This window comes from Hordeum vulgare, chromosome 5H (assembly GCF_904849725.1).
Source record: "Hordeum vulgare subsp. vulgare chromosome 5H, MorexV3_pseudomolecules_assembly, whole genome shotgun sequence".
Classification (NCBI taxonomy): domain Eukaryota; kingdom Viridiplantae; phylum Streptophyta; class Magnoliopsida; order Poales; family Poaceae; genus Hordeum; species Hordeum vulgare.
This window is the reverse complement of record NC_058522.1, coordinates 116,911,650-116,927,753: the sequence shown is the minus strand read 5'-3', so window position 1 is coordinate 116,927,753 and position 16,104 is coordinate 116,911,650.

The following is a 16,104-nucleotide window of genomic DNA, read 5'->3' as shown; positions in this document are numbered from 1 at the left end:
CAGCTATATTCATCCTTTTGAAATGACATTCATACTCACAGTTTTGGTTTTGTAGATCATAAATTTGAGCCTGAAGATCTTGGAGCCTATCATGGAGCTTAAAGATCATATCCAAAATTTCCTTCATGTCCTTCTTATTATCAGGAATGAAATTCATGACCATGGAGTGATTGGTGCTGAGACCATGCTCCACCATCCCCTCGCACTTGAAGATCTCTTGTTCCATTGCTACAAGCCTGACCTTCTCGCTTCCCTCCTTCTTTGCCCCTTGTACGTCTAGAATGTGAATCATCCCCTCACGCAAATCAATGGTTTGAGGGTGTTTCATCACCTCCAAAAGGTAAGGGTTAATGACCTTCTCGTAGAACTTGTCCTTGGAGGAGCTTGATGGCGTCATGGCGATCTAGATCTGACAGAAAACAGCACGAAAAGCAGCCTGAAACAAGAAAAGGGCGAAACTTGTGATGCGATGGTCAAAACAGACGGGAGTATATATAATGAATTTCTCTAGGCCGGAATACATGTCGAGGAAGAAAACGGAGCCCGGGAGGCACACGAGGGGCCCAGAAGCTATCAGGGCATTCCGAGGGAGTGGGTGCACCCTATTGGCTTGTGCCTCCCTCGTGGGTCCCCCTGATTCGTTTTTATTTTTGTAACTTTTGTAAAATACCAAAACCAACAAAACATAATTTTTTGGGGAATTTTTCGAGTCGGTTTACTTACCGTATCACATACCTACCCCTTTTCAGCTTCTAGAGTGTAGAGTGTTCCGGAAGGTCTCTCTTATGTGTTCCTCGAGTGTCATCACTTGAATAATATTAGTGTCAACACTAATGGGCATACTTAAAATGTAATGTTTATTATTTTCCCATTTACCACTCTCGGATTTGTGCCCTCTGAGTTGTTGATATTGATAGCACCAGAGTGATATACCTCTTCCATGATATAAGGATCTTCCCATTTGGAGAGAAGCTGACCTCCAAAAAGTCCGAAATGAGAATTGTACAAAAGAACAAGGTCTCCTAAATTGAATTGTCGTTTTTGGATTCTCTTTTAATGCCATCTTTTAAGTTTTTCTTTAAACAACTTGGCATTTTCATAAGCTTGTGACCTCCATTCATCTAATGAGCTAATATCAAATAACATATTTTCACTGGAAAATTTGAAATCATAGTTAAGTTCTTTAATTGCCCAATAAGCTTTATGTTCTAACTCAAGAGGTAAATGACGCGGTTTTACATGGACCATTTTATATGGGGACATTCCCATAGGGTTTTTATAAGCAGTTATATAAGCCCGTAAAGCATCATAAAGTTTCTTAGACCAATTCTTTCTAGACCTATTAACAGTCTTTTGTAAGATTAATATTATATCTCAATTTCTTAACTCAACTTGACCACAAGAATGAGGACGATAACGTGATTCAGTTATATGGTTAACATCATATTTAGCTAGAAGTTTGTGTAAAGCACCATGAATAACATGTGAACCACCATGAGTCATTAAATACCTAGGGACTCCAAACCTCAGGATAATAATATCTTTAAGCATTTTAATAGAAGTGTTATGATCAGCACTACTAGTTGGAATACCTTCTACCCACTTAGTAACATAATCAACAACAACTAAAATTAGAGGAAGGAAAAGGTCCCATATTGTAAGTGCATCTAGTGCCCCTTAGTGATTTTGGTGTATTCGAGACTTATAGTCGAAGAGACTAATATGTTTGTGAGTGTACATAGGACCTATAAGTCGCTGAGAAGTTTGAGTTATTCGAAGAATATTGACCCCTAAAACTGTATGTCTTCAGATGAAGACTTTGGTATTCTGTTGAAGACTTTGAAAGTGAGGACTTTGGTGTGTGTGTGTGACGAAATTGATGGGACGACTTTGAAGCATGAAGACTTTGGTTTTCATTGTTTCATTTTGTGTATTCTGTTTCATAGGACCGTCGTACTGTTAAAGGGGGTCGAGGTAAAATTAAGGAATTGTTTCCTCGTGATGCTCATCTCAAAGCCTATACATACAAACCCTTCAGATGAAGCCTTTGAAAATATCTCGCAGTTTAGTCAAAGTCTTCAGTTCTTCTAGTCTCTGAAGAAATTGTACTAACTCAGGAGTTAGGATTTCGCTAGGGATGGCAATGGGTCGGGTTTGGGGTGGGCGAAGCTGGTCGAAATCCAACCCATCACGCATCTTTTTCCCCTTTGCCCATCCGCCAAAGCATTCATGGGCAAAAATTATGTCCATGCATGTACTCATTGGATACCGAGATACCCATGGAGCTCCATGGGCATAGAATAATCAGCATGAATGCTTCCCTAAGGTCAAATTAACTAATCATCCTTCATTAATTTAGATTAGGTTTAGCAAATAGCTTCATGGAGTTGTGGCGGATTAGGGAACATGTGTATATCATTAACCTTACTAGATCATTGATGGCGCGCGTTGTTGCGCCCGTCTACTTTGGCTCGTAGTTGTTAGGGACATAGAATAATTTGAATACATTTATTTTAAAAATTAGGATGATTTATGGATGCATGTTGCATGATTGATCATGGCATATTTTTGGCTCCTAAAAACCCGTGAATCATAAAGAAAGATATTACATATATATGTGAAAAACAAACATAGAAATAGACTGCACAAATATTTCATAATATTTGGACAACGTTTTTATTTAAAAAAATTTGATGCCTCATGGCATGTAATATTACATTGAATCTAACAGACAGATTCTAAAAGGGATTACAAACGAGCATACTCGCATCGCATGCGCTGCATATCATCCAATTCACTCGGAGAGCCCAAGTGCCGAGTTGCACGGTGACGCCTCAAAGTAGGGAAATGACACTCGACGAGCTCTTAGCCGTAGTAGAGGGTCAAGGCATTCACCAGGAACTCGACTACTCCGACCTAGACAGGGCTCACAAATCTAGAGCACCAAAAGCATACATATCGCTAGCCATGCCGATTACCTGCGTCATCGGCCACCAACCTCAATCAACCAGTGACCCTCTGTAGCACCAAATTCCATGAGAGACACTAATATGTATGATAAACTATAGAGGAAGTTAAAGTAAGAGATGATTCAATCAATGGTACGGAGGAACCCACGAGAGAGAGAGAGAGAGAGATGCTAAGCAGAAACTATAGCTACTGTAAGTACTATTTTAGTTTCTTTCAGTTTTGCATGTACATTTGTAGATCGCTTTGATTTATAGCCGCCACTTGACTATGAAAATAGGCACAACAGCTAGTCTTCGCTGAGTGGATGAATGGCAGTAACCTGAAATATGTAACCTGAAATATGTATGCAGGAAACATGAGAATTATAAATTAAACTGGGGAACCACCATACGATTAACTTAGCCGGAGCAACTGGGTCGAAAGTTACGCATCGTCATAGTACAGTACTTTATAACAGGTCACAGCTTTATAACAAGAATCATGTATGTATGTAAGTGATAGTGATCAATTCCACACAAGTAATACCAAACATACATATATGGAAATAATTTGATTTCAATGTCAGACTACTCTTAAACTCAGACTAACAACACAACCTCATACTCTTCTAAGTAGCCAGAAAATTCTCTACTTGTGTGGAAATTGATCACTATCACTTACATCCCCGAGAAGCTGAGTGCTCGACTTCTGTTATTCCAACACAACTGACCTCGCATTGTGTGCTCGACTTCTGTTTTTCCATCTGGTTTACTACTGCCCTACCGAGATATAAATAACCTCAAGTTGTATTAAACTGAAGAATTAAATAGAAAGTGGTAGAGGGGACGGTGTAACCTGGAAGGTTAGAAGAAGAATATCATATGTAAAACAGTCCCATGTGTCCAATGTGAATCCCAGAGAAATCCGGAAACAACCAGAACAAGGATCAAACATTTGGCAGTCACTAACAATAATAATCTTTGGATGGATAATTATAAAACAAAGAGAGATGTAATGACAACTCTTCAAGATGTGCTAATCTTTTAGCTTGTGTTTCCTCTAAATCTGAACCATAAGCGACAACTCACCACCACAAGATGAAGGTTAAAATAAAGATGGGACCTGCACCGAGCTAGTGAGTGCTCCTCATTGTCTTCCTACGATAACTTGTCCTCGCACGTCCAGGGAAAGACATGGGGGCGTGGTAGTAGGGAAGAAGGGCAACAACCATATTTGACAACACTTGAGCATGAACAATCAGAACTTCAGATATTCTAGGTCATAACATTAATTATGTAGTTAATTTTTTTGTAGATAGAGTTCGATAAAATTGACTAACAAGCCTCTTATCTGAATGTGCCCTCCTCTCTTCGTAAGGAACAATGAATCCTAGCCAGAACAAACTGAAACAAAAAAAAAGGTATCATGGGTGGTGACCTGAACAGTTGTGTAGAAACTTTCACGTTTACAATAAGCTATTTTTCTGTAGTAACTACAGTGGCCATTGAAGATATTACTTATATTGTTTGAGCTCCGGTTTGCTAGGTGTATGGGGATCACACACCAATGCTGTGAGATTTAGACTGAAATAATTGTTGATGCAGTGCACTGATGAAATGTACTGCACTACTTATGTCTTAGTTTACTGGAATACTGATGGATTGGATGTGATTGCAGTTTTAATTATTTAAATGGAAAAGATACAACAATTATATGTCTCTCCACTGAGAGAGTGGAATGAAGTACACCCCTATGACGACGCGATCTGTCGGCCTAGTGACCTGAGAATATATTGAGTTAACCACCAAGAAGGAGCGAAGGGAAAAATTAGCCAGCCAATTTAACCAGGTGACCAAGCAAATGATGCATTCGGAGAAATGAGATCATATGTACATCTTCGGGGCCATGGCGCACCATCCACCTAGATTAATGCGTGGGGTTCCTCAACAAGTTTTGTCACCTCTCCACGATAAACAACATCAAACCAAGCAAATGTATATGAACAGTTTGGTGGACAGGATAAGCTACAAAAGAGCAGGATGCAAGAAGGAAGGGAGAAGGAAGATACATTTGCAGGATGTACCTAGCCTTCCTCGGAGTGCCAATGGACAGGGCCGGCGACGCCGATGATGTAGTAGACCATGTAGGTGCCGTCAGGGCGTGCGTGGAGAAGGGTGGAGCCGTACGCGCAGCAGAATTCCACCGGCGTATTTTTGCAGTCTGTTGCATTGTTGTCTCTGGGCCACCACTGTTTGATGCATTGTTGTGTGCATGTCGTGACCCTTAGCTGCGTACGTGCGTCGACACCAAAAGGAATAGGAGATCGACGGCGGAGGCGACGGTGGCGGAGGAACAGGCGTGCCTAGGTTTTCTCGATAGGAACTGAATCATCGTCGCTTGTCCTTTTCAATGGATTGACCTCGGATGTGCTTCGTAGTGGGCTTTGTGTAGCAACCAAGCCCAATTAACGAGATTGACCCAAAATTCCACCAGAATAGCTGCCCCTTAGGACAACAAGCCCACTTAGCGAGAAGTTGAAATCCGACGGCCAGGATGACCGAGATTCTGAATCTGACGGCCAAAATCTTCAAATGCATGAGAGGATTCGGATTAGGTTCAGTTCTACTGTCCTAAATGTGACTACGAGTGATTTCAGGTTGTACATTTGCTTAGTCTAATGTCACTTCCAACGTGTGGTACGGGTACCCATATGATATCCATGGAGAAATAATTATAACCGTGCCCAACCTGGCTACTTATGGGTATCCGGATCCATGGTTCCACAGGCAGAAAATGCTCTCCATACCCTTGTCAAACCGGGTTGGATATCCGCGGCTTTCCAGATCCATGGATAAAATTGCCACTAAGAATTGCGTACCAGTGAGGAACATGAGAGACAAGAGGACTTTCACAGTTGAAAGATCCGGCCGTTGCCACGCCGCTGGTCACCTGTTCCCAACCTTATCCACATAACGGTCATATCATTGGGGGAATTAATTTCAAATCATGTCGGGATTGCTCCCAGGCTATAAATAGCCGCCCCCCCACAACCACTAGCTGGATGGATGCTCCGAGACAAACCAACAGTTGTCATTTGAGAGCAACCCATTCCTCAAGGACTTTGAGAGAAAATCATAAGTGAGGAAAAACCCCAAACACCCAAACCAAAACCCAAAACCCAAAGTGATTGAGCATCACCGAAGAGACTATTCCTGTGTGTAACTGACGCTTGTTACCTTTGAGGACTGTGCATCCTCCAGACAGTTAGGCGTCACGGTCTAGAGCATCCAGTAGTCTATTTTGGATAGCCGGGTGACCATTTTTGTGAGGGTTTGGAAGACTGCCATGAAGACTTACCATGAATGTTGGGTGAGGACTGCCCTGAAGACTTACCATGAATTTTTGTGAGGGTTTGGAAGACTGCATGTCCTCGGTTGTGTGTCCTTTGGTTTAAATACCAAGCCGCTCCAAACCAGATGTAGGACTCTCATAGCAGTTGGAACTGGGTCATCAAAACATTGTCTTCATCGAGCACCGGGTTCTAATTCCTTAACCCTTTCATTTTCTCAATTTTATGTTGACAACTTTGATCTTTACTCCTTGAAGAATTTGACTGAAGACTTTCTTAAATCCCTCACATCAAATTATTCACTTAAGTTATTCATCACCTGCTTATCCTGATCATGCTACCTATGCAACCTGAATGTTTCATTTTACTGTGATGACTAAGCTATCGCTGTTTTAGTACATCTTTTTGAGTACTTATTTCATTGCACTTTGTTTGTGACCGAGGACTTCCCTCTAGTAGATATAACACACTTTCAATTGGTATCAGAGCAAGGTACTTCCTTGTTCTATGTGATTTTTCCTTTAACCACCTGGAGTTTTAGTGACGTCGACCGTAGGTATGATCAAGGTCACTATGGGTTGTCCTACCTTCAAAGGGACAGACTACCCCTACTGGAAGAACAAGATGCACATGCACCTTGAAGCAATTGACAACGATCTCTGGTATGTTGTGAAAAATGGTGTTCCTGCTGTCAGTACAACTATCACTGCTGCTGATGTGAAGAGATTCAAGCAACTTGACTCTCAATCGAAGAATATCATCTGTGGCCATTTGAGCAAAGGTCAGTATGACAGAGTGCACGCTTTGGCATCTGCAAAGCTTATCTGGGATACGTTGTCCAAAGTAAATGAAGGCGGGTCCGCTCAACGTGACTCTCGGGCTGATGTTCTTTGCGATCTCTTCAACCACTTCAAAATACTCGATAATGAGAGCTGCCAGAAAACCTTTGATTGCCTCACTGATATCTCCAATGAGTTGCACGCTCTTGGGGACAAAGACATCACTGATCATGAGGTGGAGAAGAAACTGCTAAGATCTCTTGACTCTTCATTCGATACATTGGTTTTGATGATTTAAGAACGAAGAGACAACAAGCTACTTGATCCTGCTAATATTCTTAAGAGACTCAATACTCACGAATTTGAACAAGCTGAGAAGAGAGACGTCTATGGACCAAGCTACGTAAGATCTCATGCGTTGAAGGCAAATGTTGTTTCCTCATCTGAAGAAGAAGACTCTGATTGCATTCTTGGTGATCCTGATGAACTTGGTCAGGAAGTTGCTATGCTCGTGAGGAAATTCCAAAAGTTCCCAAGACATGGCCAGCTCTGAAAGTCTTCAAAAGGAGATATGAGGAAATTAGAATCTTCATGTGAGAACTACAAGAAAAGATCGTGTCATAAATCCAAGAACTATGGTCACTACATTGCTGATTGTCCTTGCTGGGTGAAGGAATCAAAGAAGAAGAAATAGAAGGATGACGGTTCTGATGACTCAAAGAAAAATAAGAAATCCTCAAAGTCCTCATCGCACAATAAGGCCAGTTTCAAAAGGCTCGGCCTCTCATTAGTATGGAAATAGATTCGGAGGAAGAATCTGAAGAGGAGTCATGCTCTCGCGTGGCAAACTTAGCTCTTGCTACCACATTTGTCAGCAAGTCTATCTTCGACCTTGAAGAAAATGACAACGTCAATAACGCTGATGACAGTGATGACGACTTTGCTCCCACCTATTGCTTCATGGAAAAAAGTTCCAAGGATGACAACCCCAAAACCATAGAGTGTTTTCTTGACAGTGGATGTACAAATCACATGACCGCTGGCAAGAGATTATTGATGAATATCCCACTGACTCCATAGCCACTGAAGCATATCACCTACGGAGGCAAAGGTAAAAGCAAGGTATTGGGACTTGGTAAGGTGGTTATTTCTATGGACCGACACATGGAAAAATTCATGCTTGTTGAATCCCTTGGGTTTAACCTCATGTCAGTCTCAATGCTTTGTTATCTTCATATGATTGTCGTCTTTGGAAAATATCGATGCATAATCATCATGGATTCCGACAAATCCAAAGTTTTTGAAGGCTTTAGGAAAGGAGACTTGTACATTGTTGATTTATCTACAGGTCCACAGCCGGCCGCGTGTTTAGTTGCAAAAGCCTCACAGGGCTAGCTATGGCATCAACGACTTGGTCATGCAGGCATGAGGAATATGCACACACTAGCGAAGAACAAGCATGTCATTGGCATCAAAAGTGTCAAATTCCTCAAAGATCATCTATGTGGGGATTGTGAGTCTCGAAAGATGACCAGATCCAACCACCCCTCGAAGACTATCATGACCACCACTCGTCCTTTTTAATTGCTTCACATGGACCTCTTTGGACCTACTCATTATGCTACTCTAACCAATGCAACATATCCATATGGCTTTGTCATCGTTGACGACTATTCTCGTTATACTTGGGTGCATATCATTCTTTACAAAACTAAAGTGTGGGAAGTCTTCAAACAATTTTCTTGAAGAGCCTCGACGAATTTCGGCGTCAAGATCAAACATATCAGGAGTGACAGCGGGACATAATTCAAGAATACTCGCCTTGATGACTATCTTGATGAACTTGGTATTACTCATCAATTGTCTTCTCCTTACACTCCTCGGCAGAATGGCGTCGTCGAGCACAAGAACATGACCCTGGTTGAGATGGCATGGACTATGCTTGAAGAATATCAGACTCCTCGTTGCTTTTGGCATGAGGAAATCAATATTGCCTGCCACATCATCAATAGGGTATATCTTCACAAATTCCTCAAGAAGACTTCATACGAACTCCTCACCCACAAAAAACCCAATGTAAGTTATTTCAAAGTCTTTGGTGCAAGATGCTGGATTAGAGATCCTCACCACAGTTCAAAATTTGCACCGAAAGGACATGGTGGTTTTATGCTCGGTTACGGAAAGGACCCGCACATCCACAAAGTCTTCAAAAACTACCACAACAAGGTTGTTGAAACTATAGATGTGTGGTTCGATGAAACTAATGGCTCGCAAAGAGAGCACCTTCCTCTTGTGCCAGATAAATTGACTCCTCAGGAAGCTATCAATCTCAAGGCTAATAAAGATATCATTCCTACTGAGGAACAACATCCTATTGAAGAAGTCATCCCAAACAATGACGAGATTCAAGGTGGTGCACCTAAGGAAATTGCTCTAGATCAAATTCCTCAACCCAGCCAAAAGTCTTCAACCTACGCATCCAAGGATTGCAAATGAAGTGGAAATTGACAAAATCCTCAATGATATCCATGCGCTAAGTCCCCTCACTCGCTCAAAAGCTTCACATTTAATTAACTTTTGTGGGCATTCTTCTTTTGTGTCTATCATAGAACCCTCAAAAGTTGATCAAACATTCATGGAACGTGAGTGGATTCAAGCTATGCAAGAAGAACTTCATCAATTCAAGCTGAACAATGTGTGGGAACTCACCAAGCGACCTGATCCTCGCAAGCACAGTGTCATCGGTACCAAGTGGATCTACCAAAACAAGCAAGATGAAAATGGTTAGGTGGTGAGGAACAAGGCACGACTTGTAGCACAAGACTACACATAGGTTGAAGGAATTGACTTTGATGAAACTTCTGCACGTGTTGCTAGACTTGAAGCTATTCGCGTATTGCTTGATTATGTTAATCATCGCAATATTACACTGTATCAAATGGATGTGAAAGGTGCATTCCTCAATTGTAAGCCTGAGGAAGAAGTATATGTTGCTCAGCCCCCAGACTTTTAAGACCCAAAGGATCCTGACAAAGTCTTCAGACTCAAAAAGGCACTCTATGGCCTCAAGCAAGCCCCTCGTGCGTGGTATGACATATTGAAGGAATTCCTCATGAAGAAAGGCTTGAAACCCGGTTCACATAATCCTACTCTTTCCGCAAAATCCCATGACAATGAACTATTTGTGTGCCAACTATATGTGGACGATAATATTTTTTGTTGTAGTAACAAACGTTACTGTGATAAATTTTCCTACATGATGGGTGAAGAATATCAACTGTCTATGATGGGGGAGCTGAAATTCTTCTTAGGGCTTCAAATTTGTCAACAACGCAACGACATCTTCATTTCTCAAGAGAAATACCTCAATGATGTACTGAACAAATTCGGCATGAATGAATTCAAAGGCGTCAAAATTCCAATGCTTACCAAGGGCCACCTCTACACTGACAAAAATGGTAAAGATTCTGATCACTAGGTATATCGCTATATGATGGCTTTTTTGTTATACATATGTGCATATAGGCCAGATATAATGCTTAGTGTTTTCATAAGTGCCCGTTCCCAAGCAACACTGAAGGAATCACACCGTAAGGCTGTGAAGAATATTCTTTGATATCTAGCTCACACACCAACGCTTAGATTATGGTACCCCAAGGGCTCAAATCTTCATCTCGCTGGATATTCTGACTCACATTATGCTGGTGACCGTGTGGATCGCAAATCAACATCATGCACCTGCCATTTCCGCGGACGATACTTAGTCTGTTGGTCCTCAAAGAAGCAGAACTGGGTATCACTTTCCAGTTCTGAAGTTGAGTACATTGTTGTTGGTTTGTGCTGTGCTCAACTGTTGTGGATGAAGCAAACCCTCAAGGACTACGACATCAACATGAGAATGTGCAACTCTGCTACGAAAATGAGTGTGCAATCAAGATTGCATACAACCCAGTACAAAACTCGAAGACCAAGCACATCTAGATTCATCGTCATTTTCTTCGTGATCACGTACTCAAGGGCAACATCATCATCGACCACGTGAAGACTGAACAACAACTGACAGATATACTCACTGAGCCCTTGGATGAAAAGAGATTTTGCAAGTTGCGGTGTGAGCTAAATATCCTAAAATATTCAAATGTTGTGTGAAAGAACACACATCCTAACACTTATGCAAAATTGATGACTTAGATGTGCAACACACGAAGAAACGTTTTTCTTTAATCAATGAAGAATAACACTCTAAGTATGAAGAAATTAATGAAGAATTTGATTCTCACGACTCGACGACAATTGTACGTGGTGTCTGAAATCATCATTCTTATACGGTAGGTTACGCCACCAACACAAGTTGAAATTCTTCAAAGTTCAGATTTTTGAAAATACATCAAATCTTCAAAGTCGTCAGATTTTTCAAATTATTCAAGATTGCAAATTCCTCAAAAGTTAAAATTCTCCAAACTTTGCAAAATGTATTCTTTATTAACTAAATATCTATATATGAGCTTTCAAAGTCCTCAACAGCATTCACTTATTGCTAAGTCCTCATATTGCGGTTTTTTCTTCTAAGTGAATGTGATCGGACCCGTTGCCCCTCTATGCTAAGATCAACCTAGTTTGTTCTCAAATTATTCATATGAATTCTATTTGAAACTCATTAAAAATATTCATTGAGTCCTTGTCAGCTGAACAATTTGCGAACAAAGTTCTCAAAAATTCAATTCAAAAAATTTCAGAAGTTATCGCTCAAAGCACACCCACTTCTCATGATTGGATAAGCATGGTCTCCACTAACTCAACCGCTAAATAGTGTGTGCCACCTGTCGACTCGAGAGGAAGAGCTAGGGGTAATCTATCCAAAAAATTCGGACCGGACCGTTTTTCACCTAGGCTATAAATACCCCACTACTACCCCCTCGGTCACTTCTTCCTCTCGTTTCCACTTCTCACTGTTCGAGCTCCAGACCTAGTGCTGCTGCTAGAAATCATCATCGCCATAGAGGAAAAACTTCACTACCTCGACCTCCTTGTCGCTACTCACGCACCTGCGGAAATCCTTCTCCCAACGCCGCCGTAGCTATTTTCAGCCGCCAAGTTAGGGCGCTGAATATTTGACTCGACGAACTTCTCTCCCATTGCGTCCAGTTCGTCGTGTTCTTCACACAGGGTAATTAAAATCTAATTTTATTGCCCCTGTAGATCTTTGTGTTTCCATAATAATTTCAAAATGTGTTAGTCCTCAGCAAAGTCATCAGATGAAAACATGCTTGCTTAGAACACTTGATAAATTTCTCTAAGTCACTATATTCTTCATGTGATTCCTCAATTGTGTGAATTCTCAGATCTGCACAACTATGGAACCCAAGACAAGAATACTTCGAGAAAATTCCTCAAGAATAGTATTGGTCAAATTCCTTAATTTGAGTCATTTTCGAAATGCCTCAAGTCTGAGAATGCATATGACCTCTTCAAATTCTTCGCACCTATACTCTATTCGCACGTACAAAATGTTTGCTCACGAATCACTAGGTTCTCACCAACTTAACTCATTTGCAGTGTTTCTTGACGAAATATTGCCAATCTCATCATATTCTCCAAGAGTACAAATTCGTCAACATATTCCTCAACTGAAGAAAATGGTTGAGGAAAGGAAACAGAAGGGTGGAAAGAAGGCGGAAACCAACACTCCTTTTGAGATTCCTGATGACATTTATGTTGAATCTTGCACACCTGGTAAAGCTGTCTATGGGAAAGAGACCAAAGAAAAGCACAAAACGCGCTTGCAGAAAATTGAGAGGAGATGAGCAAAAGAATGGAGGGAGTACAGGTATGTGACTCGTAAATATATGAAGAAATTCGCCCTAAAGGCACCATGCAAAAGGCCTCTTCTTGGCAATCACCAGGTTGATGATCCAACAAGCCTTGCAACATTTGAGGACTACCCTGAAGAATATGCCAAGCACAAGGCCAAACTTCAGAAAGTTGAACACCTAGTTGTGAAGAGATTCAATGAAGAATCTGCTGCTGCAGCTCCTGCTGCCTCCTCCTCTACTACTGAGGCCTCTGGCAGTGAGACTACTTCAAGGAAAGCTATTCAGAAGAAGTCTGATGTCAAACCAAACCGGCTCAACCTTCAAAGCAAATTCCTCACTCAGCTCCTAAGATGGTAGCAAAGTCCTCAACTACTGCCACACAGTTTTCACCACCACTATAGTTGATGACCACTCAGAATCCCTCACGGTCATCTGCTTCAGGCTCTGCACACACTTCCTCAAGTGCAACTTTGAAGAGGAAATGACTGTTGGGCGCGGAAAAAGGACCAACCCTAGCAAAGTACTGAATGTACCCTCTCGGTCTAAGGAAGATGAAGAAGTTGATGATGAAGTACTTGCTGCTATCATCAGAAACAAGCAAGAAAGGGTCGCACACGGTCATCAGAAACAAGCAGAAGTACTTGCTGCTATCCTCAAACGCCAATTGATGACTTGAAGCTTCCACCTGGACCAAGCCACATGTTGACTGCCTTCATCAATGAAGAAAAGTGGAAGGTGCAGAAGGCCAAGCAAGCCAGTACGTCTCAGACCCAGAAAAAGAGCTTTCCGAAGAACGACATTCTGACTATAACCTCTGATCAACTCCTCAACGCTCAAACTGAGATAAAAAAAACCTCAGTGAAGAATACAATCGCTTCAATGCAGATTGGAAGGGCGCAAAAGTCATATTCGTCAACATTGCAACCAAACTTGTCACAGACCAAAACAAACAGGTTGCAGCCAAAGCGCAATCTCAAAGTACTCAGATAGCTTACACTATTCAACTGTGTGTTGACTGTGATGATGATATTCCTCACAATGATGAACCTGCCAGTGCAGCTAAAGAAGTTGATGTGCCTGAAGAACCTATTAATACCAGGACGACTGCATCAGTCGTGCGTGAAGAAACTGCTCAAGCTCTAAAATCTTCACAAGCAAAGAAAGTGAAGCTTCCTTCTGCATCAGAAGTGAAGAAAACAAAGGCTGCTGAAAGGGAAGAAGCAAAGAAGAGAAAGGCATCAACAGCTTCAGAGTCCTCAGAAGCAAAATGCTTGAGGACTTTGACAAGTTCCTCAATGGCTTCAATTGATGCCACACCAATCAGCATGGTACCATCTTACTATGTGGTGCCATTTGGTGTAGATCATGTCATCCTAGAAGGGGATGAAGAAATGGAAGAGACTCGATCTGCTACTTCAATAGAGCAGCTCGATGAAGAAATTGAAGCTGAACCTCAACCTTCAATTACTCAAGCCTCATCTCCTCAGCCACAACAGAACACAAATGTGGAGATGAATAACATGACGAAGAAGTGGATATTGGTTGCACAACACCAGTCATCAACGATGAATATTGGAACAAGCTCATCCCAACTCCCCACTCTCAATTCCACTTCCTCAAATTTCTTAGTCCCCTGCAGCCACTGAAGAAATTCAAACAGGGTCTGAAGAAAAGAACACTCCGATGAAGTGTATCATGGAGACAGAATCAGTTGCATTAGTTGAAGACATTGCCAATCACACTTCAACTCAGGGAACTGCTGCTCCATAAGTTGATGAGTCTGTACAGCATATTCCTCAAACTAAGAAGAGAGCAGCGGAAGAAGAAGTTCCTCAAACTGAAGACACCATGTGAACCTCTTGTCAATAATCCTCAGTCGGCAGTTGTCCTGACTGAAATTCCCCAAACTGAGAACTTTCAATGACTTGTGGGCCAGTTCAAGCCAAATCTTCAACCGAAGAGTCTTTATCCCTTCAAAGGAACAAAAAGGCCAAAGTTTGACAGGGCCAAATTCTTTGAAGAACATCACTATTTCATCGACGAAAATCCTTTTGACTCTCCACAGATCACGCATCAGATTCTGGACCCTCAGTCAGATGAACTATTATGGTGCAGTACTCTTCAACAAGGACAAGGTTTTTCCTCACAGCCAAATTCCTCATGGAGGTATGGAGGATATTCCTTGCTACACTCCAGTTCTTCAAGTTCTTCAAGATGCTGGACTATTGCAATTCTGCACTGACATCTGTGAATGGAATGAAGAAATCATTCTTCAATTATATGGTACATTGCACATCTCACGAGATGTCACAGATGTCCACACTTGGGTTTTGGACTGGATGGCTCAACATACTCACCTCATAGCCCCAACAACGGATCTGCTTCAGGCACTTCCAGTTTCAATTCCCTCTGAAGGAGCCAGATGCGTCTATGACGAACCTGAACTGCAAAATCACCTGATGCAAGTGCTCATGAAGCCGATCGCTCTTGGCAAGCCACCATGAACCAAATTCTTCGTAAAGCAATTGCTCTACGTGCCCAGCACAGTGTACCACATTTTGGCCACAACCTTCTGTCCAATCAAGGGTCGTGATTCCAATGATGAAGAAATAGTGGGCATCATGAAGAATTTGATCTTCAATATCATCCATAGAATTCTGACTAATATTCATGATTACTTCATGAGGACTGTGTCACACAGAGCTGTGTCACCATTTGATATGAAGCCTTATGTGCCATGGATCATGAAATTCATCACGACCAGATCTGGAATTCCTTACAAGGCAGATATGAAAAATCACCTCACTACTTGCCCCCACTTGAGGTCTTCAAGATCTCTTTCAACATGATTGAAGGCAAATGAAAATATGTGATCGATGAAGGAACTCAGCCCCTTGATGCCCAATTTCGCAAAGCTGCGTCATACTCCACCAATGATGACACTGCTTCACACGAAGCCCCGAGTCCAACTATTACCGCGTGTGATGACTGACCATGAGCTCTTGCTAAGTCTTCATCAGAAGGTTGATCGCAATCATAAATGGGTAAAGCGTCAGTTTGGTGCCATTGTGAAAGACCCCAATGCGACTCGGAATGCAATGAAGAAAAATCACTACTATATTCACGAAGTCTTCGACCGCAGATGGGCCATTCTGTCTCACCTCAAGACCCGTGAGGAACTCGCTGAAATGGAGTTACAGAAAGACTTTGACTC